At 40.5% G+C, this 27,892-nt stretch overlaps 1 long non-coding RNA gene across 1 annotated transcript; it reads left to right on the forward strand.

Moving 5' to 3' along the window:
* Positions 1-26,872, forward strand: LOC126046157 (uncharacterized). The gene is made up of 6 exons (XR_007508237.1): positions 1-268; positions 4,934-5,059; positions 15,926-16,048; positions 23,104-23,173; positions 24,795-24,874; positions 26,342-26,872. It is a non-coding gene; the product is annotated as an uncharacterized LOC126046157 (long non-coding RNA).
* Positions 26,873-27,892: the final 1,020 nt, after the last annotated feature.

The raw sequence follows: 27,892 nt of genomic DNA on the forward strand, positions 1-27,892 counted from the left end.
CCAAGATGTCCGCCTCCTCCCGCTCCTTTCCGTCGAGCTCTCGGAACCCTGCCCTGCTCCTCCGCCTGGCGGCGATGGTGCGGGAGGCCACCCAGGCGCGGCGTGGAGGCGGCGGGCGGTAGCGGCGTAGCCCTGCCCCAGCTCCTCGGCGGGCTGTGGGCTCTGCTGGGGGATCCCCAAGCCAGCGGGCTCAGCGCCGGGGCCGCAGCGAGCGGCGCCCCCCGCGCCGTGCCGCGGTGGTGCCGCCATCTCTTCCCGCCCCCGTGAGGTGAGGTGAGGTGAGGGGGGCTCGGCCGAGGCGGCGCCTCCTGGGTGAGGGGAGAGCTGGGGCTTCGGCCTCTCTGCCCCAAGTTAAACTGCTGTTTCTGCCAGCCTGTGGGGTCTCAATAACTCGAAACGCTGTCAGGTAGCGGCTGCCTTCTGCTTAGCTGCGGGGCAGCGGGGGGGGGGAGCTCGGCGCGGGTTCTCTGGTACCCCGGTGCTGGTGAGGAAGCCTTCGTCTGCCTTGCGCCTAGATTGCTGATGGCTGACAGGAGAGTGGTCCCCGGTGGTGACACCTGGCTGGGCTGGAACAGTCGGCGGAGTTTCACGGCGATTTGGGTACGTACGTAGGAGGGCCTGGTGTTAATCCTTAACCAGCCTGCTGTGAGGATCGGCTGTAGTTTAGGATGTGTTGCCCCAAATCAAGAAAGGAAGGCTGTGCAAGAATACCACAGTATTTAATAACACCTGTCCTCAGGTAACGCTATGGATTCTGTATATTCCTGTGTTTCAGAATAAATGAACGCTTTGAGGCATCACGGAGAGTAGCTAAAGCATCCCTAGCAATGACCTAGTGTTTCTGACTGAGGCTCACAAAAACAGCTTGGGAAAGATGTGTGCTGCCTTTTCTTGTCGATTTTATTCCACTCTTGAAACAGAATTGAAATAAATAAATTACTTTAATTAACATGGAAACAAGACAGCCTCTGCTGAGGCTGCTGCTTACTTTCAGGTGAAGTGTCGATTTAAGTAATAATGCCACATTGATTATTCTTTTTAAAAAAATTAAATACTGTTTTCTAATGCCTTAAATAGCTAAAGGGCTCTGTGTGTTCTTGTGTGATTTCTTTAGGTAAAAAAATGGAAGTGAGGCAATTTGGTGGGTGGTGGTAGGGAGCTGGTTGGTTTCAGCTGTGTCTTGACAAATCAACTATAATGCAGACATGGAGGCTTAAGTACTAGGGAAGATATGCAGCAATTGGTACTTTTTTAATGTAGATCTTTCTGTCTTTCTCAATCTGGTGGGGTTTTTTGGGGTTGGTTTTTTTTTTTTTGGAACTTCCCTAGGGTCAACAGTATTAAAGGCTTCTGTGGCTGATCTGTTCTGCTGGCAGTCATGGGAACGGCTGATCTGTAAAGGTCCTATGCCTTTATGAAGTCTATACAGTGTGTGTCTGTCTTCGCTCCCGTGACACCTGAAGAAGGCTAGGGTCCTCCAAATCTTATAAAATTTAGTGCCTTAAAGGAAGAGAAAGTCACAGGTTACTTGTACCACCCAAGAAAGGAATTCAGCTGCTTAACTGTTGCAAGAGGCAGTAGTCAATTGGGTGGTCATCCAGAGCACACTGGTCAGGCTTCCAGTGTCTCACTGCCTTCAAGTTGGGTGCAGCACATCTTGCCTGTAACCCAGGTGGATAGATAAGGAAAACCAGGGGCTGGGCAGCAATTGTGGCAAAGTACAGGGGACAGAGGAAGAGTAGGAACCTGCAGAGGAGCTCCTTGTAAGAAGCCTCATCAGGAAAAGCATGGAGTCCTCTTGATCTGTTCAATGCGTGGGTTGGCTCACTTGCGATACGGTGAAGAGGCTTCGTATGCTTGTGAGGCAAAGTTCTTTTTGCAGCACATATGACTTGAACGGCGGTACAGAATGGAAAGCCTCAGCTGACGGTCCTCTTGGGAAGGACTATAACCATCATGTTTTATTTACATGAAGCCTGTGACTTACAGGTTCGCATTATGCTTAGGTTGTTGAATGATAAACTGACAGTTGTGGCTGAAGACAACTTTTTAATCCATGCCTGGCAGGAATGTGACAACTGTTATCAGTAAATAATCTCACTGTGGTTTATCACTGGTTTGTTAATTAAATGCATTACATTGGGTTTGTGCATTTATTCTTTTAGGATAGTATTGGAATTTATGGTTCACTGAGCCAGACTTCACACAGAGCACTTGCTGCTCATGCTCCAAGAAACTTGATAGCTGCTTGTGAGAGCTTTTATGGTGCTTTAGATATCAGGGTTTAAGACTTTTGATTCTTCTCTGTATAATTAAAAAAATAGAAAACCTGTGAAGTATGAGAGATTCCTATTTGTTTGTCTTCTGAGACAGAGTGAGTGAGGAGTTGTATTGGGTTTGCATGGCAAGGTTTTGTTAGCAGGGGGGCTACAGGGGTGCCTTCTGTGAGAAGCTGCTAGAAACTTCCCCTACGTCCAACAGAGCCAATGCCAGCCGGCTCCAAGTCAGACCTGCTGCTGGCCAAGGCCAAGCCCATCAGTGACAGTGGTAGCACCTCTGGGAGAACAGATGTAAGAAGGAGGGGGAGAAACTGTGCAACAAACTGCACCCGGAGAGGAGTCAGAATATGTGAGAGAAATAACCCCGCAGACACCCAGGTCAGTGAAGAAGGAGGGGAGGAGGTTGTCATGGATGGAGTGACACACTTCACTTATAAGAGAGAATAGCAATATGTTTATTGATATAAAGCAACGATTTAACAAAGTTTGATAGTAAATGCAACAGTGCTTTAACAAGATTGGATGGCAGGGTTCACTTGTTAGTTCATAGAGGACAGGGTCAGACAAAACTGTCAGGGAGACCTTCCTGTTGAGTCATGAGGTTCAGAGCAGACCCCCTTGCATTCTAAACGCCTTCTCAGAGAGGAGTCTAGATGCAGCTGGATCCGGACTTAGTCCCAGACTTGGTCAACAATTTATGTCTAAAGATTATATGTGCACAATCAATCCTTTATATCACTTAGCTAAGATTTCAAAGTTTAGCATGCTACTAATCACCGAGAACCTGTTGCAGCAAGGAATCTCTCAACCTCAAGGAGTAACCTTGAGAGGCATCCCTACTCAAGGAGGCATCCTGGTGTGTGCAGCCCCCTGCCATGCGGGAGAGGTCAGGGGGCCCTGGGCTGTCCACTAATTTACCGAGTAAGACAACTGATTTGTATTTACATACTGACTACAGGTGTTAGTTTCTTCCAAATTCAACTTGAGTTGCACACTGACCAGCATTGTGGTTAGGTGGGCACATTGTTCAAATTAGCCCTTGGCTATTGTATTGTTATCTGTCTCCCCCAAATCCACTTTGAGCCGGATGCAGCCAGCATGACCAGGCACACCTGTTATGAGAGCTGCTTGTGGTTATTGCTTGAGCAGGGTTATGGGAAATACAGATCAGGTTTGGAGGGTAGTACACTGCCACAGAGGTGCTCCAGGCACTGGAGCAGAGATTCCCCTGCAGCCCGTGGTGATGAAGACCATGGTGAGGCAGGCTGTCCCCCTGCAGCCCATGGAGGTCCACAGTGGAGCAGATCTCCACCTGCAGCCTGTGGGAGGGACCCCACACCAGAGCAGATGGGTGCCCAAAGGAGGCTGTGACCCCGTGGGAAGCCCATGCTGGAGCAGGCTCCTGGCAGGACCTGCGGATCTGTGGAGAGAGGAGCCCACGCTGGAGCAGGTTTTCTGGCAGGACTTGTGACCCCGCAGGGGACCCGCGCTGGAGCAGTCTGTGCCTGAAGGACTGCAGCCTGGAAAAGGGACCCACGCTGGAGCAGTTTGTGAAGGACTGCAGCCTGTGGGAAGGATCCAAGTTGGAGAAGTTTGTGGAGGACTGTCTCCTGTTGGAGGGACCCCATGCTGGAGCAGGGGAAGAGTGTGATGAGTCCTGTTTCTGAGGAGTGAGCGAGCAGCTTCGTAGTGCTTTGTTGCTGGCTGGGCTTAAACCATGACAGGAGTGTATCTCTGTATATATGGCTAGATTGTGTGGGGTTTATTTGATTCAATAACTTTCAGAATTGTCACTTTGAACTCAAAAGTTAGGCTGGCTATTTCTGATCAGGTGATAGTTAAAAAATAAGGGCCAATCTTCTTTGTCTTTACAGACTTCTGTGTGCTGGAGGGGAATAGTCAAAAGTATTTAGATGTAATTTTTTTCATTTTTAAGAGGCTATTTAGTTGTACACTGCTGATGAAGGCTTCTCTGACGAACAGGTATTTCATAGAATGCTGCCATCGAGTTACTCTGATTCCAGAAACCATACCATGTGGTGGCAGAAGTATTGTGTAGGTTTAAATAATATTAACAGTTTTCCATTAAAATAAGTGAAATAAGGAATTTCAATTCTGAAAGAGCTGTGGAAAAGAATTTGTCATTCATTAATAAAATGCTAGAGTTGTGAAGTCCTGAGTCAGTAAAAGCTTTTTGGCTTTTAAAATGTTAATTTTATGGCTTATTCTGGAAATGAAATGTGTTTGGGGCCCCTCAGTGGATCTTTTAAGTAAGATGCCTGGTACAAGTTAGTGGTGTTTACAAGTTCTTGTCTGATGTGGTGTTGTGGTAGTTTCAGTGCAGCATGTAAATATGCAGCTAATATGACAAGTATAGAACATTATGATCTGTAACAGATCTGCTGGATAAATGTGAATCCTCTCTTTAAAGAGAGATGGACAAGTTGCCTAGAATGTCCTTTTATTGACATCTCTTCGAATCTTTATTCCATGACTCCTTTCTCTTTCATGCATGTATTTTTTTCTTCATTCGTAGTTTTGGGGTTGCAGTGTGTGTTTGTGGTGGTTTGGGGTTTTTTTTAGAACAGTGTCTCCCAAATGAGCTTCAGGGACCAGAGTTAACTTTCCTATCATTTCCCTATTTGTGATGACAGGATCAGTTAAAGCTTCATCTCTTAGACCTCTCAAGAACCTGCTTGGCTCCTCTTAGTGACAGAAGCAGCCCCTGAGAGCACTCTGACCTGCAGCCAGGTGCTGTTAATGAGCTGAGAAGCAGACAGGTGAGTCACAAGTGAAGTGACTTGATGTACATTTTCCTGACCCTGCACTGCCTTCCACGGTCTGCCAGCTGCGCAGGAAAGCTGCTTAGGGAGCTAAGAGTCAGTTATCACTCTTTGACTTTTTGAGTCAAATAGTCTGCTGTGAGAATATGCTTAAAAAGACAATACAATAAAAAAGGTTAGTGATGGTAGTAAGTACCTGTGTGAAGATTTGAAATGATCGAGCTGAATTACAAAATCATGGTAAATTTATACTGAAGTTCCTACAAAAGCCTTAACTGATATGCTTACTGACTTGATTTGTTCTTGAAGTACGTGCATCATGACTCTTGGTTGCGTTACTGATTAAGTTTAAAAAACAGATCTTCAATTTTGTGCACTCCTTCCACTTTCTGTACATAATAGTTCTAGAACAGTCGAAGACTCCCAGGATGCCCCAGTATTTATTGTCCGACTCCCTTGCATGGGAAGGAACATAGCCAAAGCACTCAGTGCTTCCACACCATCGTTCTCAATCGGAGCACTAAATCAAAGTAGAAGTGATCATCTAGAATTGGAGTATAGTGTCCAGAAGACTGAAAGCACAGCCTAGTAATTTAACACGCACATTGAAAAGGCGAGAATTAGTTTGCTTTTGTCTTTTAAGAAATCATGACCTGCCCCAAGAGAAATTTTTCATGGGAATGACTATTGGATTGAATGGTGATTGATACTTCTTTTTTTTTTTAAGAAACTAAAATGTACAAGCCTAAACCTGTTCTTGTGACTCAAAAGACTGAAAACAGAGTATGTTTGTTAAAACAGATCTCAAATAAAGGCTTAAATTGTTGGATTAGCGGTGTGCCATTCTGGGTATTTGTAATACTAGCTCAGCAATTCCACTGGCAGGAAGAGCAACATGTTGTTTGGAAAGCTGTGCTAAGCTTTCTGACAAGGGCAGAGCAAGAATGAAAATACATAATTTAGCTCAATTTTGTAAATTGCTTAGCATTATTTAAAAATTTATATTACTTCGGTATTTCAAATAATTTCTATTAATGAAGAGTTATTAAAATCTGTCTTCTCTGCCCTGCCTTCCATATATGTTAGTCTTAACCTAGCTACCTCCTCTGCTTCTCTCTGTTCCTCTGAGTTGGTTTGGGATTTTTTTCCCTGTGTAAAAATCAAGCTCATGCATGCTGAAATCTGGGATTTTGGAATTTGTAAAAGTCTGTCCCCATAGCCCTAAAAATACATTGGGTCGCCTTAGTTGCATTTCTATCAGATTTGCTGTAGTTGTATCTGCTTGACTGTCTTTTCTGATATAGTATCTCAGACCGCAGCCGCAGGGGGTGGTTAGAAGCAAAGGCAGGATTAATCTTTTTAGCTTCAAAGCCCAGTACTTAAAGCATACATACCCTTGGTTTGAGAAGTACTTGCTTTGGTCTTAAGGTTTGAGTTGTGAACCTGTCAATCAGATGATTGTTCCTCTTATTTTTCTGCAGGAAAATGTAGTCTTTCCTGACTTACAGTACACCATGTCTACTGTCTAATTTATTAATGCATTATAGGTCACTTTGCATCTGATGAGATCTGTCTTATCAATTCTCTGAATTTATTTTTATCTTGTTTTTTATCCTGGTGTTCCCCTTTTGAAAGATTGTAACTTCATCATTTTATGATCATTCATCAGAGTTTCCTTCCACTTTAGTCTTCCTAGCTAGTTTTTCTTTGTTGGTTAGAGTGAAATTTAGAAGCATCTCATAAATAATGTAAGCTGTAAGTCAACCCAGCAAAACTGTTTCACTAACTTTTTAATAGGTAAGTTCCAAGAACCTGCTGTCGTTCTGTTTTCTTTTTGCACAAATCGTCTGAGTAATCAGTCTGTCACATCCTAGTGAAAAAACCTGTTCCAAATATTATGACAAGTTTCATAAATATTTTTAGTTATCCTAAGACAGCAACAAAGTTTTAGTCTTTAGCTGTGTGTTTTTTGCACTCAACTACTCCTGCCCTTAATTCTTACATTCATCTTAGCTTAACAGGAAGAAAAAAATCATCGTTATGCTTGGTACTTCAGTGGCAGCCATCAGAAACAGCTATAAAAACTTTAAGATAAACTGAAAAAAAAATTGTACTTACTGAAAAATAAGATTTTGGGGGAGGAAGAAGGTGTGTGTATGTTTACATTACCCAATATAAGCTCTTCTGATTTTTGCAGAATACAATTCTCATCAATTCCTCTTTTAATTTCTTGAACTTTCTCCTCTTACTGTTTTCTGTTCCCAGATAATATTCTGTTAAGTTTTTTTTGCCATGAACTGCTGTCCTTTTCAGTTCCTCAGTTGCAAGTTTGTTGTTTTTTTTCTTGGCTGGAGGAAGGGTGTGTAGGGGAGTTGTTCTTTTCGAAGAATTGAGTTATTTAGTCATTAACTTGTATGTATTAGAGACTTTGTGTTTATAGTAGTTTCTCAGTGGGTATCTGCGTATGCGTAGTGCAGTTTACTTGAACTGAGCATCTGGGCAGTATCTACTTAGGGAAGCTGAGAATATAGCCCAAAGGTTTTACAGAGGCATGTTTTTGTTAGTTGGGAGGTGGATGGAGGGTGTTTGGTTTTTTCACGCGGGGGCTTTGTCCAAACTTGGAAACCTTAATTATCATTTAAACTTTAGAGTATTTGTAAAGGACCTTCAAATTATGAAGGCAAAAGATTTCTTTCTCTCCTTCCCCCTCTATCCCTACCTCCCAGTCCCATTTTGGGGAAAAACTTGAGTCTGTTTTTTTCACAGAAGGTCATAAGAACTTTGGTCACATCCATGTCCAGTTCTGGCAGCTGAACATACTGTTGTCCTTGCCAAATGCAAGTCTTAACTGTTTTGTTTTGCCTTCTTATTTAGACACAGAGATGTCACTTAACTCAAACTTTGTCTTTGTTTTTCATTTTAAATGACTTTCATAAAGCTACACAATATGAGTTGGGCTTTGCTAAGCAAGAACAATGTGGTTCTGGCAAGCACCAACATCCCTTTTTCAAAAAAGGACAGGAAAAGTTGCTGTGGAAGATAAAAAGGAAAGTAAGTAACTTTAAGTTTCTAGGTAAAAATATCCTGAGTTTGTTCATCAGTTTTAAATATTCTACTTAGTCAGGATATCTCACAGATCACTGATAAGGATGTGTTCTAGTCTTGGACTCTTGTTTGGTCATATTTATCCCATAAGGTATGAGAGCCTTTTATCAAATGTTGTTGGAGAGCATCAGTTAGTATTGCCACTATTAAGTTATTCTGGTTGCAGACAGTATGACTACAGCTTTGGCAGTCCTCAGTATTTGCACTGTGGTACAAGACAACTTTCCGTGGTGAGCAAGCTAATACATTATCTTCAATTAAAAAATGTCAAAAGACTCAAAGGCACAAACTGTACTGTCTCAGAAGGCACAATTGGGCATGATCCTGAAAAGCTGGCAGTTCTTACAAATCTCACATCTGTGTCTAAAGAGCTGTATAAGCAGCACTCTCATTTTGGAATTTAAATATCCCATTTCAGTTAATGTGAATGTTAGCAGTGCACAAGCTTGCTTGTTCTGGTTCTTCAGTCTCATTTTCCTTCTCCTATTCTGTCACCCGACGCGAAGGGGACAGAGATTCTTTTAGGGATCCTGGCCAGAATGATGATGGCACTAACCTGTAGTCCCAACTAAAACTCTATTTTCTCAACAGGGTATTATGATTAGTATAGCACAGAATTTATGATTGGAACGGCACAGGATTTCTGCAGGCAGAATCAGTGTAGTACAACTTACAAGTAGTGTCATACAGAATTCATAATACAACTTACAGTTTCTACTCGCCTCAACCCTCTTCAGGTTGGGTCCGATCTTAATACGTGGTTTGCCGTATCAACACAACAATCATAATCTAGGCCTGAAAACCGTACAAAAGAACTCAAGCCACTGCCTCAATCCCGGGAAGAAGCAGGCCACAGTGGAGGTGTCCCTGGTCCCCGGGGGGTCACAGGTCTCGCTGTCGAGCAGCAGTTCGGGTCCAAGTTCCCCACGTGGGACTTGTAACCACTTGATTTTACAGACAGTGCTCTGTGCACAGTTACGCTTGCCTCAGGGTCATCAACAGCACTTGGCTGGCCGCGTGCCCGGGACCTTCAAGGCCGGCGAGGCAGGGAGTAATCGGCCTGGGGCCCAGGAGCCTTGAGGCCGGTAGGGAGGGGAAGAAGAAATCTGTTTGGTTGGTCTATTTGGTTCACGGGACCTTCAGGGCCTGATAATGAGGAGAAAGGGAATGGATATGTGACCCGCTCAGTCACAGAGAATGGCTGCTTGCCGTGCTTGCCGTTAGTTATGCTGACCACATTACCAGCGGTCGGGAGCAGGGGGTACTGGTCACATACGCCTGCTTCTTTCCTTTTCATGAAGCTTTCGAGAATGTGTGGGAGATGCTAAATAAAAGAACTTCTTAAGCAGTCGTTTTGTCTCTTTCTCACTGCTTTTATTCAGTGTTCTATTTTGTTTGTTTTACCTTGTAACATTTACCTTGTATAGAAATTGGTAAGCATAATCCAGAGATCGGCAAGGTGTTAGCAATTGTTCATCAGGTTCAAGGAAAACAGGACGTAATGAATTCCACGCTTAAAACAGTATGTCGAATCCTTCTAAAGCTAGTATGTATCAAGACCCTGAGCATGTGGGTTCTTTCCTGGTTTGTGGGTGGGAGGTTTTTGTTTTGTTTTCTGTACCACCATCCTCAACAGTCAGAATCCTTCTTTGTTTGGGTACTGTTGGGAAACAGTCATTCCAGTTTTCCTCTTGATTGTGGAGAACTATCCCATTATGCAATTGTGTATCTGTCAGTTGCAACAGGGGCCTGCTTAATGGGTTGGACTGATCTGATGATGCAATGTGGTAGCCAACAGTCTGCTATGTGCTGCATTTCATAGGCTGGGCCACTGTATCTGTGTGATGTAAAGCATTGTCATTTTTTAACAGTGTTGAGCCGCATTCCCAAATAATGTCCTTAGGATCCCAGTGCTCACCAAATTAATAATAATTTTCTTTGTGTTCATGCATCTAGCAGGGTAGGCAGTTGAAGAAATAAGCTATCTGCTAAACTGAGGAACTCAAGTTTGAAAATTAAATCTCAAGTCACCTTCTAGCATGGGATAAATTACCTTTTGGTTGTGCGTGGCTTCCTGAATCTGGAATAATTAGCTTAGACATCATATTTTTAGATGCCTGAAGGTGGCTGAAATATAGTATGCCTGGAGCACCTTATGCTTGTTGCAGAGTTACTCAGTTACGTCTGATGCGCAGTTGTGTTACGAGAACACATTTAAATCCTGTATTGTAAAAGAAAGTTGGGAAACTTAAATTGCCTAACATGTTCTTGTGCAACTTGAGGCTTTTCTAATAGAACTCCTGGTGGTGAAAGCCAAGGAGCCAGCTGAAGACTGGTACCTCACTGAGACCTTTTCAGGGCTTTTGAGTACTTTCTTGAAGAGTTGACCTTTAAAGCTAATTCAGGAGGCTGTCAAGGCAAGTAGCTTGGATGCACGTAATCTTTGCTTCTCCAGGTGAAGTACTGTCTCTTTTCATCTGTTCAGGATGGATTTTTAGCTAACTTTTCTTTCTCACGTTGCTTGTTTTTTTCTAAGAGAAACAGCTCCTGTAATACAGGACCTCCTTTTAATAAATACCACTGTGATAACTAAGTTCTGCTCTGTTCCCAGGGATTGAATTTCCTCCTGCTGCCTTTTTCCATAGCATTGCATTACAGACTTAAAATAAGCAAGTAGGGTGCTGCTCCCTCAGTCTAGGGAGTTCCCTGAATGTACTGTCATCCTGTACATGAGGGCTTTTTGCTTGTTTGGTATTGCTTCTTTGCTGCTTATGACATTTTAATGAAGTGCTGTAACAGTCTTGAGAGATTATGTATTATGATGGTACATGACTCTTGCTAAACCAGTATCCTGATTTTTCACTATCATCTCTTTGCAGAGACTGCATGTGATATAATAATATATATCAGATGAGGCTTGTGGAGGAAGGTAATTATCTTTTATTAGACTCGCTTATAATGGGACAGGGTGCCACACAAGCTTTTGGTCACACAGTGACCTCAAAAGTCTTATGTGCCCAGATGCATGTCGGGTCTTTTTTTGAGCTATATGAGTCTAATAAAAGGTATTACCTCTCCAAAGAAACATTGCCTGACTTGCAGCCTTCACGATCTAAAGATGCACCAACACGGCAACCGTTACCGAGGCTGACCAGCATGCTCTTCTGTCTACTGTTTCCAGTTCCCCCCTCTCTTGTTTGCCATACGCACTTTTCTTTTCAGGTCTAGGGGTTTTATATTCAAGATGTGATGAAGTCCTCTTTAATCAATGTGGTCTTTTCTTTAAGTAAATTGTGAAACAAAATTTAATTTGTCTGAACTGAAATGGAAAAGTTCACTTTGCAGGTACTCTGGTATCTTTCAACATCACTGTAGAGCATGTTTTTAATAGATGAGACCCAGGTTTATAACTGTGGGAACCTAAAGATCATCCATGCTTCGGGTATAAGCATGTGTAATTTATCACTATGTCATATTTGTTTGCTTTAAAACTTACCTGTGTTCATGAGCAACTCAGTGCTTCATGGGATGACATTTATTGTTGCCTTTCAGTTACTAAGTGAAGGATACTAGAAACTTGTTTCTGATGCCTACTTTATGCAGGATGTATTTCCTGCTTGATATAATAACTGAACTTAAAAGCAGTTTAACTAATAAGGTGTTAGGATGTGTCACTAATGATCTCTTCACTTGCCGTTTTATCTCCATAGATCTTCTCTGTTTTCATGTAAATAGGTTTTACTTCATGATGAAGGAAGCATTTGATGATAGTTTTGAGGAGTTTAGTGTTACTTACAAAATCCCAGTTTCCCCTCACCCTTTTTCTGTCAACGTTGGGCTTTTTTAAGCTCTATTGAAATATTTCCCTTGAATTTTCTGGGGGTGCGGCGGGACCCTTTGGAAGGAAGTTATTGATCTTAAGCAAATGAGGCATCGACAGCCACTGAGTGATGCTAAAACATACAATTTTAGATAGTTTAAAATTGTGTGATTATGTCCAGCTTACTTATGTAGCTCTGACACTGAGGAGTGTACTGGTGTCCACCTGTCATTGCCAGCTGTATGGACTTCTAAGACCTATTTTGGTTTAAATAAATAAGAATATCTAGCAGTGGTTTATATCACTACTCTTTAGAATTCCTTACTTATACCTGGTTACTCTGAGGTATTTGAGATGGAATATTAAATGTCTTTCCTCCTCTCATAAATGAGTGTGTGTGTGTGTGTATATATAAATAGTATCAATATGACATATCTGTCTAGGCAGCTAAGTGATCAAGAGGATGGAGCCAGCAAGGCTCCTTTGCCAGGGGTGTTTGCTGTGATGGTTTTTATACTGCTAACGATCCCTGTATTACATCTGTTCCATTAGCAATAAAAAGTTTTGTGCTGGCAATGTAATGGCTAATGGCTTTCCAGAATGTACATTGATTTTTTTTTTTATTTTTTTTTTAATGTGGTCCAATTAGTTACTGAGAAAATTGCTTCTTTTTTTAAGAGCAGAAAACATAGCCATAGTGCCCCAACATGTATAAATTTGCATAAACTGTGTGCACTTACTTTTCTAGCAAAACATACAAACACTCCCCAAGTCTTCTAATCATTATATGAAGAAGCCGGATTTCAGCGTGCTTTCAATGTTATTGAAATTAAGAAACTTTAGCAATTAATAGAATAATGGGGAATTATTTGCTATCCTTCTAGCTGTAGCCTTCTCTAAATACTAGAGGTTTTTATTATGGCTCATTAATATCATATGATACATTAAATGAATTTTGGTCAGTTACCTGTAGATTATCCTTACCTTCACTGGGTATCAGTACTCTGACTCTTCCTTCACTGCACAACCTCTTCAAGTTATTTTTTTTATCCTTAACCTTAGGAAAGAGGAATTTAATAGAATTATTGCCACATCATAGTTCTGAGGTTTTTGTCTTACAATTATAAACAATAACTCTGATGTGTTGCTTGTATTGATTATAAATGAACATCTAGAGTTAGGCTGATGTCGGAAGGATTATTTTTGATTAACTTCTGAGTCCAAGTGATCTGTTCTCCAGTTCATGCTCTCCTCCCTCCCAAATGTTGCATTACAGTCTTACAGTGAAACTCGAGGCCTGCCACAAAAGCAGTAAGTGAAACAGATGGTAAAACTTAACTTTCTGAGAACAACTGACCAGGTGTTTTCCTGCATTGATCTGTGTCTTTAAAATGGTATCTCCTATAGGTTTCTCTCAGAATTTTAGTTTCTTTTTGTCAGATCCAGTCCAAGAAATGCTTTCTCTCTTGATATTGAAGTAATCTGAATGTGAGAGTAGTGGGGTTTTCTTCCCTTGGCAAAGTACACACATAACATGATAAGCAATTACTTGAAGAAAAGGCCTTTTGATTACAAATCATGAATTTGCTCCATAGCTATTTGAATGATTTAAATTTTATACTTCCATACAAAGGCTTGTAAATGAGGAAAACCTTTTTCGGAACTTTTTTAACATAATAAACTTTGTAGGTTTTGAAATCTATATCTGAATCTGTTTCTAGCCTCTTTCTGAATGGAACTCCTGGAAAATTCATGATGGCTGAGAATATACACATAGCACATTTGCAAAATTAGCAGATTTAGGTTTGTTTTTACCAGCTATCTTTTGCAGGTCTCTTAAAAGTAATTAATGATCCACGCACTTGAGACAGTGGTTGAAAACAGCCAGTCTCAAATTCCCATAAAATTTCTCATATCTCCCTCCTCCCCCCCCTCGCGCCATGTTCTTAGACAATAACTGTTCTACCACGAACCCTAAGAACTTACAGCTCTTCTCTAGAGTAACTGGTGGTATTCAGCACATATTTGCTCTGTCATGGATGGAGCTACGTTCAGTCTACACTTGAATTCATAGCTTATGGTGATGTTACAATGAGCATAGTAGTTAATTAGTATAGAGTCAGTACTAGTCAGCACTTTCTAAGGGTGTAGAGAAAAGAATTCCCTTAGAGATTTTTCATTTTCCCCTGAGCTCTAACTCTCACTAGTTTTTTAGCTTGGTAATAATCATCATCACTTTTCATGGTCTTAAAACAATACTAGTGCAGATAATGGAGTTTTTACAGTGTGTTTGTTTTTCTTATTACCAATGTGAAATGTAAATAATTTTATATGAATGAAGTAATGTATACAGCTGAAAAGTATGGAGTAACTTTTGGGACCTCACTGTAAGAGTGCTCTTGCCCCATTCTGCATAGTACCAGTGCAGTTTTTGGGTAGTCTTAATGTTTTGGGGGGGTTTAAATTTAAAATAAATAAATAAATAATCTTTAACTGGATCAGTTCTGATGTAGTCTGATGTGTATTTTTCAGGGTCAAATATCTGATTTAAAAAAGCATAATTCTTCATGGCATTCTGAAATTGTGCCTTAGGTGACAGTAATTCTTACTACTTACATATGGTCATTCTAAATTGCTGTTCTTGAGAATATGTTTATTTTTAAGCATTCAAGTTAATATCATGCAGCATTTCAATGGCATTTGTTCAGTCTTGAGACAAAGAACCTCGAAGTGGTAGAAAAATATTTTAGTACTCATACTATACTGTTAGCACAGCAATCTCAATATGTGGAAATTGAGGAGTTAGCTTTTTTTATTAGACTTATTTGGAAAATATTCACTTCCCAAAAGATATACTACACTAAGTATTGCTATGCTACTTAATGCTTTATGTGAAACATTGAGAAAGAATGTTGTGTAACTTGAGTTTAATTTTTTATATACTAGTTGTATAGGGCTGTAATTTAGCAAGCAAGGACAGAATGTACTTAAATGAAAACATCTTTTTTTATATATTCTTAGGATTGTTACCTGGGATTATTCGGTTCCCTAATGCATTTTAAAGTGCAAAATTTGTTTTCTGGATTAGTTTGAAAAGCTTTATTTACTCAAAACTTATGGTACAATTAAAGTATTGATTGAAATGGAGTTTGGAGCCTTCAGAGGTGAGAGGGGTTTGAGGGACTGTATAAAAATAGTGTGCCTTGCTGAAAGAGTAGAAAAATTAACTTGGTGGCCTCACAGCCCTAGTCATCAGAGGACCGTGTTCCTTTCCATGACAGCTGTTAAGCTGTTGCTGCTCAAGATGTTTGGATAATGAGGTTGACAGTTTGCCTACAAAGGTTCCCATAAAAACACTAAACAACTAAGAGGACAAAAATTATTGAGTTAAATGTAGTGATTATGATCAAAACGTCATGGAAAATTAACTTTTCTCTTGGAAAGGAAATTTGACAAATTCAATGTATCAGATTTCTGAATTTGAAAATACAGTGTTAGGAAGCCTATTTTTGATCCTTGGTGGTGGTGATCAACTAATCCATGTTATCAATGGCTGAAGTTCAAAGCCTTCATATACTGTGTAATATCTACACTTAGAATGAGCAAACTACTGGAGATCCATCTACTCTGTCCCTTTAGCAATGCTGAAGCAAAGGCATCTTAGAGGTTATTAATTACAGTCACTAGGTATCCTCATTTCCCTGTTTGTACCTCTAGCAGTCTTCTCCCTCACATTCTTTGAATAACCTAAACTTAACTTGGATAAGTTCTTGTGTAATAAATTAAATAGGATCATATAGTTTTATTTTTATTTTGTTTTACAGTGAATAAGGAGTTAATTATTTCAAAGAAAATGGCAGCTTGGTGTAGGGCAAAGGTTTTTTTGCCTACAAGCAACCACTAAGTTGCCTTTTTTTTTTCTTTTTTTTTTCTTTCAGAGTTTGGAAAAATCAGAGCGATGGGACAGGAAGCAGAAACAAAGTTGAAGCTGCAGATGGTGGCCTCAATCAATGAAGAGTTGGAGCAGATGCATCTTGGACATAGAAAAGGATGGTTGAAGAGTAAGAGCAGAGCATTTAATTTTAAGGGGAAAACAGTATCAGAATTCATAAATCTTATCTAAGCAAGGAAAAAGGCTGATCTTGGAGTTGAGCATTGTTCGTCTCTGTGTAATGAGGGGACAGCTTTGCTGTAAGCAAGTCAAACTACTATCTTTCCTTGTTGTTTCCCGTTTGCCTTCAGCTGTGTCTGAAGTTGTTCTGGTTCATGGCAGTTGGTTCAGCATGTTCTAGCTTGTGATCATAGCTGTTTTGTGTTAGCTGTTTTTGAACTAAAAAATGGGTCAAGTAGTAGGAGAATGAAGGAGTATTATGTGGGGCAGGAGGGTATGTTGGGAAGGGTTAGTAGGCATTCCATGTATTTGCATGTGGGAAAAGAGGAATGAGATTGCATGGAAAAAGTGTGCCACCCCATTTCCCTGTCTGGCCTACTCCTACTCGTGAGTTAAGAATGAATGGAGTTATTAAAAGCTCTATTCACATACAAGGGGGTTGGGAGCAGTCCCTTATGTTGACAGGAACAGGGGTGAGAAAAGGGACCCTTTTTCTGTCTCTGTGGAGACTTCTTCCTTACAGGCCTGCTGATTCCTTTTCACTTGGCAGGTTATGAGTTGAAAAGTGAGTCTTTGGGTTTTCTGTTTGTTTGGGTTTTTTGTTTGTGTTGGAAGTGGAGTTAAAGCAGAAGCAGGCAGTAGTGAGGGGAAAGTGTTCAGTGAATGTAAGCTATTGTCATCCAACAGTTGCTCCGAATGAGTTCAGACACGTGTATTTTAGTTCTTGCTGTTGACTGTGAATGGAGGTCTGCCATGCACAAAAGCAAAGGCTTCAGAATGGCAGCTTGGGTTCAGCATTGGTCTGAGGTGGGAACATTTTTGTTTCAGCTCCCTTTCTGATAAGAGGGCAAATGCCAATTCTTAGTGCAACTCCTCTGTTGCATTAAGAACAAATGTTCTAGTTAGGTTTTTAAAAGGGAATTGAAGTAATATTCAGCATCTGGGTATACCAGAATGAACACACACTGTGGACTCTGAAACTTTCATCTGGGATGCTAATGAAATATTTCTTCTGGAACAAAACAAAGACATATGAAGTCATTGTTTGCTGCTTTGAATCAACTGTAGTTCTTTCAGACAGTTCAGTAATACTTGAGACCTGTCAGGTAAAATCTAACAAACTTGAACCATGCATCTTTTGGTTTAAATATGCCTTTCTAGAATATGCTTAAGAGTGTTTTAATCCTTGACATATGTTTTTGCTGATGTCACATTACCTCACAGACTCAACTGCAGGATGGCAATTTACTGAAGGCTTTTAATATGGATTAAGTCTACTGCATTTCCCTCCATGTTTTCTGATGGGCTGGAGTTAGAGCTGTTGAGCAAAGATGCCCTGTTTTGACTCCATGCTTTAACTACTTTGCTACAAAGCAAAAGACCAACTAAGTCAGTAGGAAGACCTTGGTTGTGTTTTGACACCAAGAGAACAGAAAATCAAGAAAATGTAGTGATTGCCATCTGCATACTCCTGTAATTGGACCTGATTACCCTAACAGTATGAGTTACCACTTCAACAAGGCTGAGATTGAGAAGCTTGTCTGCCAGTGCTGAAGAATTGAGAGTGTAACTAACTGGTTTCACATCTCTGCTGCAGGGTATGTGAAGCTACCACCATTTTATAAACAAAGTTAAAATTAGATTAAGATTTGAACAAGGCTGTGGTGTCATTAAATTATGAGTTTTTCACCCAGTACCATGCTACAGTCAGTAGACCTTGTCTATCGTGTGGCAGTTTGAAGTGTTTATATTCCTTAAAAGACTTAGCTCTCCTAAGTCTCCTTAGGCTTCTCCCCAGTTCCAAGATCAATGACTCATTCTAAGAAATAATCTATTCATGGTTGCTATCTTCAGTTTAAAGTTATGGAAAAAATTGCTTGTTTGTTGACTATTCACTATGCGCACACACAGAGGCACCCATGTTCTTGCACCCATGTTGCCTGTGGCTTCCAAAAATGCTGAAAATGAACATTACGTGACTTGAAATTACATGGGTTTGTGATAACAAAGAATTTTACTTACAAGAAAATACTTTGCTTTAGTAAAGACCTTCTCCCTTTTTTACTGCTCTGCTCATACAGCTTGAGAGAGAATGTGCATCTGCATAGTAGTACTAATACAGAGATTAAAGCAGAACTTAGTCTGTAGAAAGAGACTACAACTGAGGTGCAAGACAAGTCAGTCATTTAGGAAAAAATAGTCATGGGCTATACACAAACCAAAATTTGCTTCACCACTTGTATTTCAACTCCTGTCTGTCATGGTTAGTAACTTTAACAAGGAAAACTTTAACTGGGTATATGTTATCCTAAGGTTTGTGTAAAATGAAAGAAACTACATTGCATAAAATACAAGTTTTATCTAACAGTGAAGCATGTGGCTTACTGAAGTCACCTTCAGGGTTTTTTTAGTAGGTCTGAACTTTTGCCATCATTAGCTTTTATTGGAACGCTTCTAAATAACACTATTTGCTCTTGCACAGCATATGGTGTGTTAATGCTTTCTTTTTATTTTTAGTATGCCAGAACTATGTGTTCCTCCCTACAGCATGAGCTGGCTTTCCTTGTTCACATTCCTTGCAGTCCATCTGCCTATAAATGTTTTTAGAGTACATTGAATGATGATGCTAAGATACTAATGTGTTAAGTCATTAACAATAAAAATCAAACATAAAATTTTGTGGTGTATTTGGCCCGAACACATTCCACTACCACCCCAAAATCAAGTAGCCTCTGTTTTTTAAGTAAAATCTTATTTGGAAGCTTTTAATCTGAAATCAGCATTTGTCACATTTGTTGAGAGCATCTTTGGGAGCAAATCTGAAATTTTCTCATGTAGAATGCCTAGTGTTTTGTGGAGAGGAAAGATCAAAAGATTACTTGTGATTAGGACAGGCAGTGTAAAACAAGTTATCTCAGATGTGGGGTGAATCTGAGTGTTTTTTCCAAGTCATTGTGAAATGAAGGAGCCTGAAAGAGGATACGTGCCTGTTAGACGCAATTCAACTAGTAAATTATGTTTTCTGAGAGGTGGGTGATTTTTTCATTGGATAATCCTCATCTAAAATAAAACTATTGTTTTGGGATGTTGTGGTATAAAACACTGTGTATTTGCAAAGCAGCAGAGGTTGCCACCTCTTCTTGCTTTACTTTAGTGGTTATTGATCTAAAAATACTAACAAACTTAGTTGCCTGTAGTTCACCAAGTTGTATTTTTCACAGTGGGCTCCTCAGGATTGTTGAGTGTACTTTAGAAGTAATGCTTCCTCTGGCAGAGCCTTGAATTTACACTGCTGTTAAGCAAGAGTCCCAGATCTTGTGATCCCACAGTGGAAAAAGGGAAAACAGGTGGTAGGGCTAGACCTAATGGTTCTTTCCATTTTCACCAGTGCTCTGACAGCTTGCCCTAGGAAGCTTTCTCTTTAGAAAAGAGATAAAATAGTAAATAGAACTGGCCAGGCATACACAGTGCCTGTCAGCCTCTGACTTCTGCCATCTGCAGAATAAATCCTTGGGTTTAAGAGTTGGTCCTTCCCTCCTCGTTTATGCATCAACAAACAATTTTATTCTTTGCTTAAAAAAAAAAAAAAATCTTATCAATATGTGGCATGCTTCATTCAGTAATGCTGTAGTTAAATGTGTTGTCTGTCAACGCCTATGTATAACTTGAAAAGAAAATCTTGAGTAAACAGTTGATTCATAGCAATACCTCTGTATTCTTCACCAGTTCCAGATCAGTATCTAAATAGTAGAGCAACATACACCCACAGTCTTGTATGTAGTAATACTTCTGTATTTAATATCAGCATTTTCTAACACAGTTCATTTTTTCCCCAGGGTACAAAAGGGTTTAAGGTGAGTTGGTATAGACAGCTTTGTACAAGTAAATGGCCATATTGTTCTCATTAACAGCTGCTCAGGGATGAGCAGAAACCACCATATCACTGGCACAAACCTAGATTGCATCAAGAAGGAAGGAACATGCAGAACTGATGCTGCTTCATCTGGATTAGCAAGGCAGATATGAAGTCAGAACCCGTCAACACTCAAATGAGCATTGTATCCAGGTTTGGATCTTCTTTGGCAATATGCTTGGGAAAGTAAGTCTTAAATACCTGCACATAACATGCCACTTCTGGAATGTCAGTATCCCAGATTTGGTGGGTTAACCAAACTCTTTTGTAAAAGCATGTCTGTCTACCCCCCTTTATATTAATTTCCTCTGTGATGCAGCCTTTTCTTCAAACCCTCGTGCTAGTGAATAAGTATAGTAGTGTCTAGCTTATATGACTTATCTCAAATGGGTACTTAAAGGGTTAGGCTCTGATTAAAATCCCACAGATTCTATACTTTAGGTAGTAGGGTGACTCAAAATGCCTTTGTCAGATGTCTTTAACCTCTCCAGCTGTCCTGTCAGTGAGGATGAGTCAGAAGCTGGAGTCCTACAACTAACGCTCACTAAATCTGGAAGGCTCAACTGTTAGCATAAATTATTTGGCAGCTTGGGGTAGGATGTGGATTGGTGCATTACTGAGGTGACAGCAGCCTTTCTGGAGTGCTGCCGCATCTTTCAGAGAGGAGAGGAAAGTCTCTTGGTCCTTTGTTTTATTCTACACTGACAGTGAAAACAGTATTTTCCAGGACAACTGAGCTGATTGTAGTATTCATGGGAACTTCTCAAGCTGGTTGTATGGTGAACACTTTGTTCACTTTCTCTGCAGAAACACTAAGTCTGGTACTGGAGTGAAGGTGCTGAACTTGCAGTGCATGTGTGATACAGGAGGTGACTGGTCTGCAGTCCCCCTGAGTCTGAAAGAAAGCAGGTGGCTAGCCCAGTCAGAAAGGTCTCCATTAAGACTTGAGCATCCCTCCTGTTTAGTAGAAATATATACGGTGTACATGCAAACTAAGTTCATGTGTTCAGTCCTGATGGACCCACACCTCTGTCACCCCACACGAAGGGGACAGAGAGGTTCTTTTAGGGATCCTGGCCAGAACGATGATGGCACTAACCTGTAGTCACAACTAAAACTCTATTTTCTCAACAGGGTATTATGATTAGTATAGCACAGAATTTATGATTGGAACGGCACAGGATTTCTGCAGGCAGAATCAGTGTAGTACAACTTACAAGTAGTGTCATACAGAATTCATAATACAACTTACAGTTTCTACTCCCCTCGACCCTCTTCAGGTTGGGTCCGATCTTAATACGTGATTTGCCGTATCAACACAACAATCATAATCTAGGCTTGAAAACCGTACAAAAGAACTCAAGCCACTGCCTCAATCCCGGGAAGAAGCAGGCCACAGTGGAGGTGTCCCTGGTCCCCGGGGGGTCACAGGTCTCGCTGTCGAGCAGCAGTTCGGGTCCAAGTTCCCCACGTGGGACTTGTAACCACTTGATTTTACAGACAGTGCTCTGTGCACAGTTACGCTTGCCTCAGGGTCATCAACAGCACTTGGCTGGCCGCGTGCCCGGGACCTTCAAGGCCGGCGAGGCAGGGAGTAATCGGCCTGGGGCCCAGAAGCCTTGAGGCCGGTAGGGAGGGGAAGAAGAAATCTGTTTGGTTGGTCTATTTGGTTCACGGGACCTTCAGGGCCTGATAATGAGGAGAAAGGGAATGGATATGTGACCCGCTCAGTCACAGAGAATGGCTGCTTGCCGTGCTTGCCGTTAGTTATGCTGACCACATTACCAGCGGTCGGGAGCAGGGGGTTCCAGCCATACACCTGATGCTGGTTTTGGTCACGCTGTTCTATGGATGTTAAGTAGAAACACCCCTCCTCACAATGATGATAAAAAAAGACTTCACAGAAAGTTATCCTGTGCAAACCATGGTTAGAGCCTGTATGTCATATTTGTGGCCTTCACTGCCTTTGAGCCTTCAAAAGGAGAGCTCTGTGCTGATCTGGCAACTGCATACACAGCACAAGAGAAGAGTGGTTTTTCTCTTTTTAAGTTACATCATCTTGATTTAGCCATAGTTACAAACTGCTACTGTCAGGTTATAGGTGGTTTGGGTTTCCTTTTTCTGGAGAAACTCCACAGATCTAACAGTAAGGTTTTGTAAATTTTAAATGAAATCTTGTCATTTTAGGTCTATAGGCATAGAGGAACATTGTTTTTCCTGTATTTTGTTGAATGGTTACCTTGGCTGCATGTTTGAGTACATTTGTGTTTTGGTTTTGCTTTTAGTATATTGTTAAAACTACTACACAAACAATGCTTTCATTTTACTTCCACAGTCTCTCCTACAGGCTTCAACAGAAGTGCAGACAGGAAACAAGATTTAGTCCTAGCCTTATAATGCCATTTTAGTTGTCCTCTTAAAAATACAGCTTTTACAGTGGTAATCATAAAATTTTCAACTGGTTTTGGAGATTTTTTTTTTTAACCTAGCTGGATTTGGAGTACTCTGCTGAATCGTTGTGAAAAGAAACTAGTCTGTATAATAAAGTTACTAAGCCTGAGATCTGCTTTAGTCACGGTCAGAATAAAACAAACTGCAATAATAATGTTCAAGTTTACTAACTAGGAAAGAGTATCTTAACAAAGCAAGATTTTGAAAAGTTAGGGAAACTGGCAAGCTAAAAGGGCAGAAAATCTTTTGAGTGTAAAGGCTTGCTAAGGAGACAGTTAATGGGATTGGATAAATCTCTTAAAAAATTAACCTTTCTTCTGGCCTCAGAACAGATGCAACTTTCCTGGAAATGGTAGGGGAGGCATGTAAGAAAGTGAAAGTAAGGCAGCACACCAGTGGTATTTTAGGACTGAGCAAGGGTACGCTCTATAGAAAGTATCCCTCATGTTTTCCGCAACTTAATGTGTTTTCTAAAATTAGTGGAAGAGTTGCTGTGTGTTTGGTTTTAATTCCTATGTTTGTTTTCACTGTTGGAAAAAACTTGAAGAAAACTGGTCTAAAAGTATGGGTTTTTCCTTGCCTGAAATTATGCACTGTGTTATCACACACAGCTTACACCCAGGTTTACCTTCTCTTTCCAGAATACAGCCATCTAATACAGATTGGGTACTCAGACATTGGAGTAGAAGCTGTGAAAATCAAGAACATGTAGTAAGAAAAAATACTGTATTCTTCTGCCTGCTGTTTATTTACATAGAGATTTCTTATAACCCAGGGCTGTTATTGTTTCTAATACTTTCGTTTTCTTGTTGACATAGATTTTGTTTTGGCACTTGTCTGTGTTGATCAGGAAAATACTAAACCACTTGGAATATGGTTTAACCTATGCTTCATCTGATGATTTCAAGTATTTGAAAACAGAATTGTCTTGCTTTTTATTGTACTTTACTCCTCTTCATAAATCCTTCACTGGGAGGAGAGAATCTCGAGCTATAATATGCCCTAACTCAAGATTCCTAGCTCTTCTTCCTAGCACTCCTAGACCATTCTTTCAGCTGGGATGATGCAACTGCTTTTGCAACTGAATTACCTGAGCTGGATTATAGAAGTGGTACAGCTTAAAAACTTACTTTCTCCCAAGTGTTTAAAGAATTTGTGTGTGTGTGTCTGTTTTTAGTTAATTTGGGGGTTTTTAACCCAATTTGCCTTGATCTCATAGTTATTGCAGCATAGTACTGGAGGTGGCACAGCAGGGAGGGAGTGGAAAGGATTGAATAACATGGCATTGTAGGGGAAGGGAGGGAGGGGAAAATGTTGCCAAACTAGAGCCTTTTATGCCCTGAGGTTGCTTGCAGTCTTCTCTCTGTATGTTTTTGAAGGAGCAGGACCTAGCTGAAGAGAACTAGAGGACAGCAGTTTCTGAACAGTAACATGGGGGAAAAAGCTTTGTTTCTTCGGGGGGGGGGGATGATTATGGTTATGGGGCTGCTTTAGTAATATAACTAGTAAATCTGCAAGTGGAATGTCCTAGTGGTCCTCTATGTGTGTGACTGGCTTGGTAAAAGAAGAATTAAGCATACAGCTTTAGAGTACAGATTCTGGTTCATGATACTTGTCACTAATACAGAGCACCATAGCCTAAGACCTGTTCCTCAGCACTGAGTGATAGACCTTAATGATGAGTAGGGAATTGAAAAAAATATTAATTTGTTATTTGTAATGTCCCTAAAGGAGGTGACTTTGGGATATGATCGTAGCTCTTACCTAGAGTAGGAGAGAGGAAGAAGTGGTACATTGCTGAGACTACATTAAAGTTTCAGGATAAGGCAGCAAACACTTGCAAACCACAGACAGAATCTGCCTGAACTGTGAAGTCCATATGCTCTGTCTGTATTTAGTTCTTAATCTGCAAAATACAGAAGACTACCAGTTGCAGCTTTGTCTTTTTTTTTTTTTTTTTTTCCCAAACGTACACCTTCCAGCATAATGGCCAATTTGTGTGGGAAACAATAAGCAGCCTAGCAAGGAAAAAACGTTGATGCAAATTCAAAAATAGCTTGATTACATTTTACTACTAAACAAAGGTGATGACAGCTGCAATTGCAATTGCAGCATAGATAGCATTTCAGTCGCTAGCTGTCCACTGAACTATGGTGTGTGGCTGCTACAGCAGTAGTTTTAACCAAACTGGGAAGAAAATAGCAGAATCCCATGAAAACTACAGCAAGTTGTTATTTTCCATAGTATCTCTCACAGTACAGGTAAACTAGTAATTTGTGTCACGTTTTTTGGAAATCAAGTGATTTTCTTTTCCTTTTATAAAAACTTACAGGAATCTGAACGAGCAATGAATGAACAACAGTGGATTAGACACAGACTTGGAGGGTAACAGTTTCACCTGTTCAGATTCAGGTAAATTAGACTGACATTAAGCAGTTTGGTTTGATCTATTTTCAGTCTGAGGGTTTTCCAGTTTAAACTGGCTGCAGAGAGTTGTTAAGTGGTCATTAGCGTGGGAACAGGTATGACACGACAGGCTCCACAACCACAGAGCAGGTGTGTTTTGTCCATTCATATCATATCTCTGAATGACCTTAAGAAGCAGACTAATGTAATCTAATTTATTCTTGAAAATAAACTTGATTTTAAAATTTAATAAGAACACCGATAATTCCACATGTCAAATATACGGTTAAAGCTGCTTATTGGTACTTTGTGAAGAATTTCTACTATGCTTTGTGCTTTTGATAAGAGTAAACCAATGCAAGGGATGTTCTTTGAAGAATTGCCAGAATTGAGCTGGCAGAACACTTATTTTATGGACATCCTAATGTTTGGAATGTGAAATAGCTTGAAATGGAGGCCTTTGAATAACTAAATCATGGATGTAGCATATGCTTGCTAAACTAGCTTCAGGTTAGATAAAAGCTTATTTTCATGCCTTACTTGGTTTGATTTATGAGCCCTTCATTGCCATAATGTTCATAACTCCTATGTTATGAAATCCTTCTTGAGAAACAAAATCTTGAGAAAATTGTGCTAACAGTTTGTTGTATCTACTTTTCATTTTGGAATAAAACAATGTTAAGTGTGGATGACCAAATGAACCCAAACGCTTAGGGTTTTTACCACAGGAATTGTTTTTCCACAGATACCAACACATGGCCACAGCAAACTGCTCTAAAGCTTCTATAAAGTTTTCTGCCAGGCATGCTGCCCATGAAGCCTCCTTGCCTTTTATCCCAAATCTACCATCCTTCCAAAAGCTTTAATAAAAAGATTAACTTTGCAGAAAGCCTGAAGATCAGATAAGAAATGGGTTTAGACTCAGGTTTATTGGGGGGGGGGGGGGGGCTCCTTTTTAAAGGCAGGGTAGGGGGTGGGTTACGGCTTCAAGCATTTAAAGACTGGATTTTTTTAATGAAACTGACTGCATTTAATTGAATTCTATCTTAGCTTGTTTAAAATACACATTTTCCAAGGTTGTAACTCTCTTCCTCATAGTATGAGAAAATAATCTTTTAAGATAACGCCAAGCATTTTCATGGAGCATAGAAGGTCTTGTCTAACTGGGAAAAGCCTAAATCAAGTATTCCTCATACATAAGCAAATAAGAAATGGATACCTCTTCCGTTCTGTTTCTATAGCAAGCTATCTTGAAGGGTTAGTAGTAAATATGAATGTAGGTCTGCGTTCTTCTTTCAAGAAAAAAGCTATTGATCATGAATGAAAGTGGGTTTCAGTTATCATTGCTTAATTTTAAATATGCTGTGGGGAACAGTTATCATAACTTAATTTCAAAACTTACTGCCAGTCTTTATTGTATCATTGTCTATTAGATATCCGGTGTGCTGACTGTGCCATCTGGTTTTCCTGCAGGGCATGTGGAGAAGAGAAGGAAAATTAATCACTTAGCCATCCAAAAAACTGAACAGGACTTGAATCAGATGCACAAGGACAGCGTAAAACTAACTGAAAGAATATTGGCTTTGGAAGAACAATCTCTTCAGAAGCTCTGTGAAATGTCGTCTACCTTGCCTACTCTAGCCAGTTTCATCATGGAACACAGCAATCTCAAAGGCTGTCCCTGGTTCAAGGAGGATTTCTTTAAAGCTAGGCCTCTTAGGGCCACTTTTAATTCAAGGAGATCCTAGTATGTGTGGAGTTGGGACTCCTAGGAACACTTCCAGTTATTTAAATGGCGTAACACCTTTCTTAAAGGTGGAAGGCTTGCATCAAATTCGGCTGTGAAGTGCTGTGCAGTGTTTGATACTACAGACATTCCAGGATGGTTTGTTTACTTGTGGCATTCTGTGCTTGTTCAGGGGCAACATATGTGCAAGCTCAGTGACTGATTTGTCTTTTGCTTTCATAGGGATCAATACAGACAAATCAATAAAGATAACTGGATCTGAAACGCAAATGAGAGTTTCAGGATGACTCTGTCATTCTTTACTACCTTATCATTGCCAGAACCTTCAAATGTCATGCATTTCAGTCAGGACAAATAGCGGTCACAAAGAGAGGAGAGTATTGCCTTGAAATCTGTCACCCTACCTTTGGCTCCCTTGTCATCTTCAGTTGCTTCTTTTGCATTGTGCTGTTTGTCTTAAGGAAAATCTGTAGACTGGTATCCCCTGGGGAGTTGACTTAGGCTTTACTTGGGGTCTGATGTGACAGGAATTCACGCAGACTGCACTTCAAACTTACAAGAGCCGTAGCAGCAGCCTGCAAGGAAAGCTTGACCTGTGCTGTATATTCCACTATGGTGGAAGAAAATAGGAAGTGAGGGAAGATAGGTGAAGTTCATATCCGAATAGTATTGTTACATGAGGGCTGTTTTGTGACCTCTGCAAGTATGCTGTAGAACAAAGAATCCCCATCCCAGATTATTTTTCTTAAACCACATCAAAGCTGGACTATCAGTGTCCGAAGCTCCTTGAAGAGAGCATGGGACTGCTGTGGGGCTTGCCTGCTGCTCTAGCATGAGAAGAAGAGACCAGTGGTGGTTGTGGTTCTAAGCATATGTGATGTCAAAATAAACAGGTAGTGATATGAACGGATACCTAGCTTTATTCCCTTGGCTTTCTGCCCATATTTGAGGTGCCGCTACCTATATAGCCTCTCTGTAAAGAAACCTGTAAGAAAGAGTACTGCGCTTGAGATGTTCTCTGTTGGTAGTGCTCTCTTAGTCCTCAAACACTAGATCCTAGTTGGAACTCCTGTATGTGGGAGGACTGTGGGTCCTAGGGAAGGGGAACGAGGCTGGGGAGGAACAGCATCTGCTGGGGCTCCAGGGCTTAGTTGAGGGATACGAGAAGACATCTATTCTTTCTGAATTCCCAACATTTCACAATACCCAAAAAGTTTTACAGTGTTATGGTTTTCTGGTGAGGGCAGGGTGAGGACTGTATTTTGAAAGATTTAAAT

Source organism: Accipiter gentilis, chromosome 15 (genome assembly GCF_929443795.1).
Source record: "Accipiter gentilis chromosome 15, bAccGen1.1, whole genome shotgun sequence".
Lineage (NCBI taxonomy): Eukaryota > Metazoa > Chordata > Aves > Accipitriformes > Accipitridae > Astur > Astur gentilis.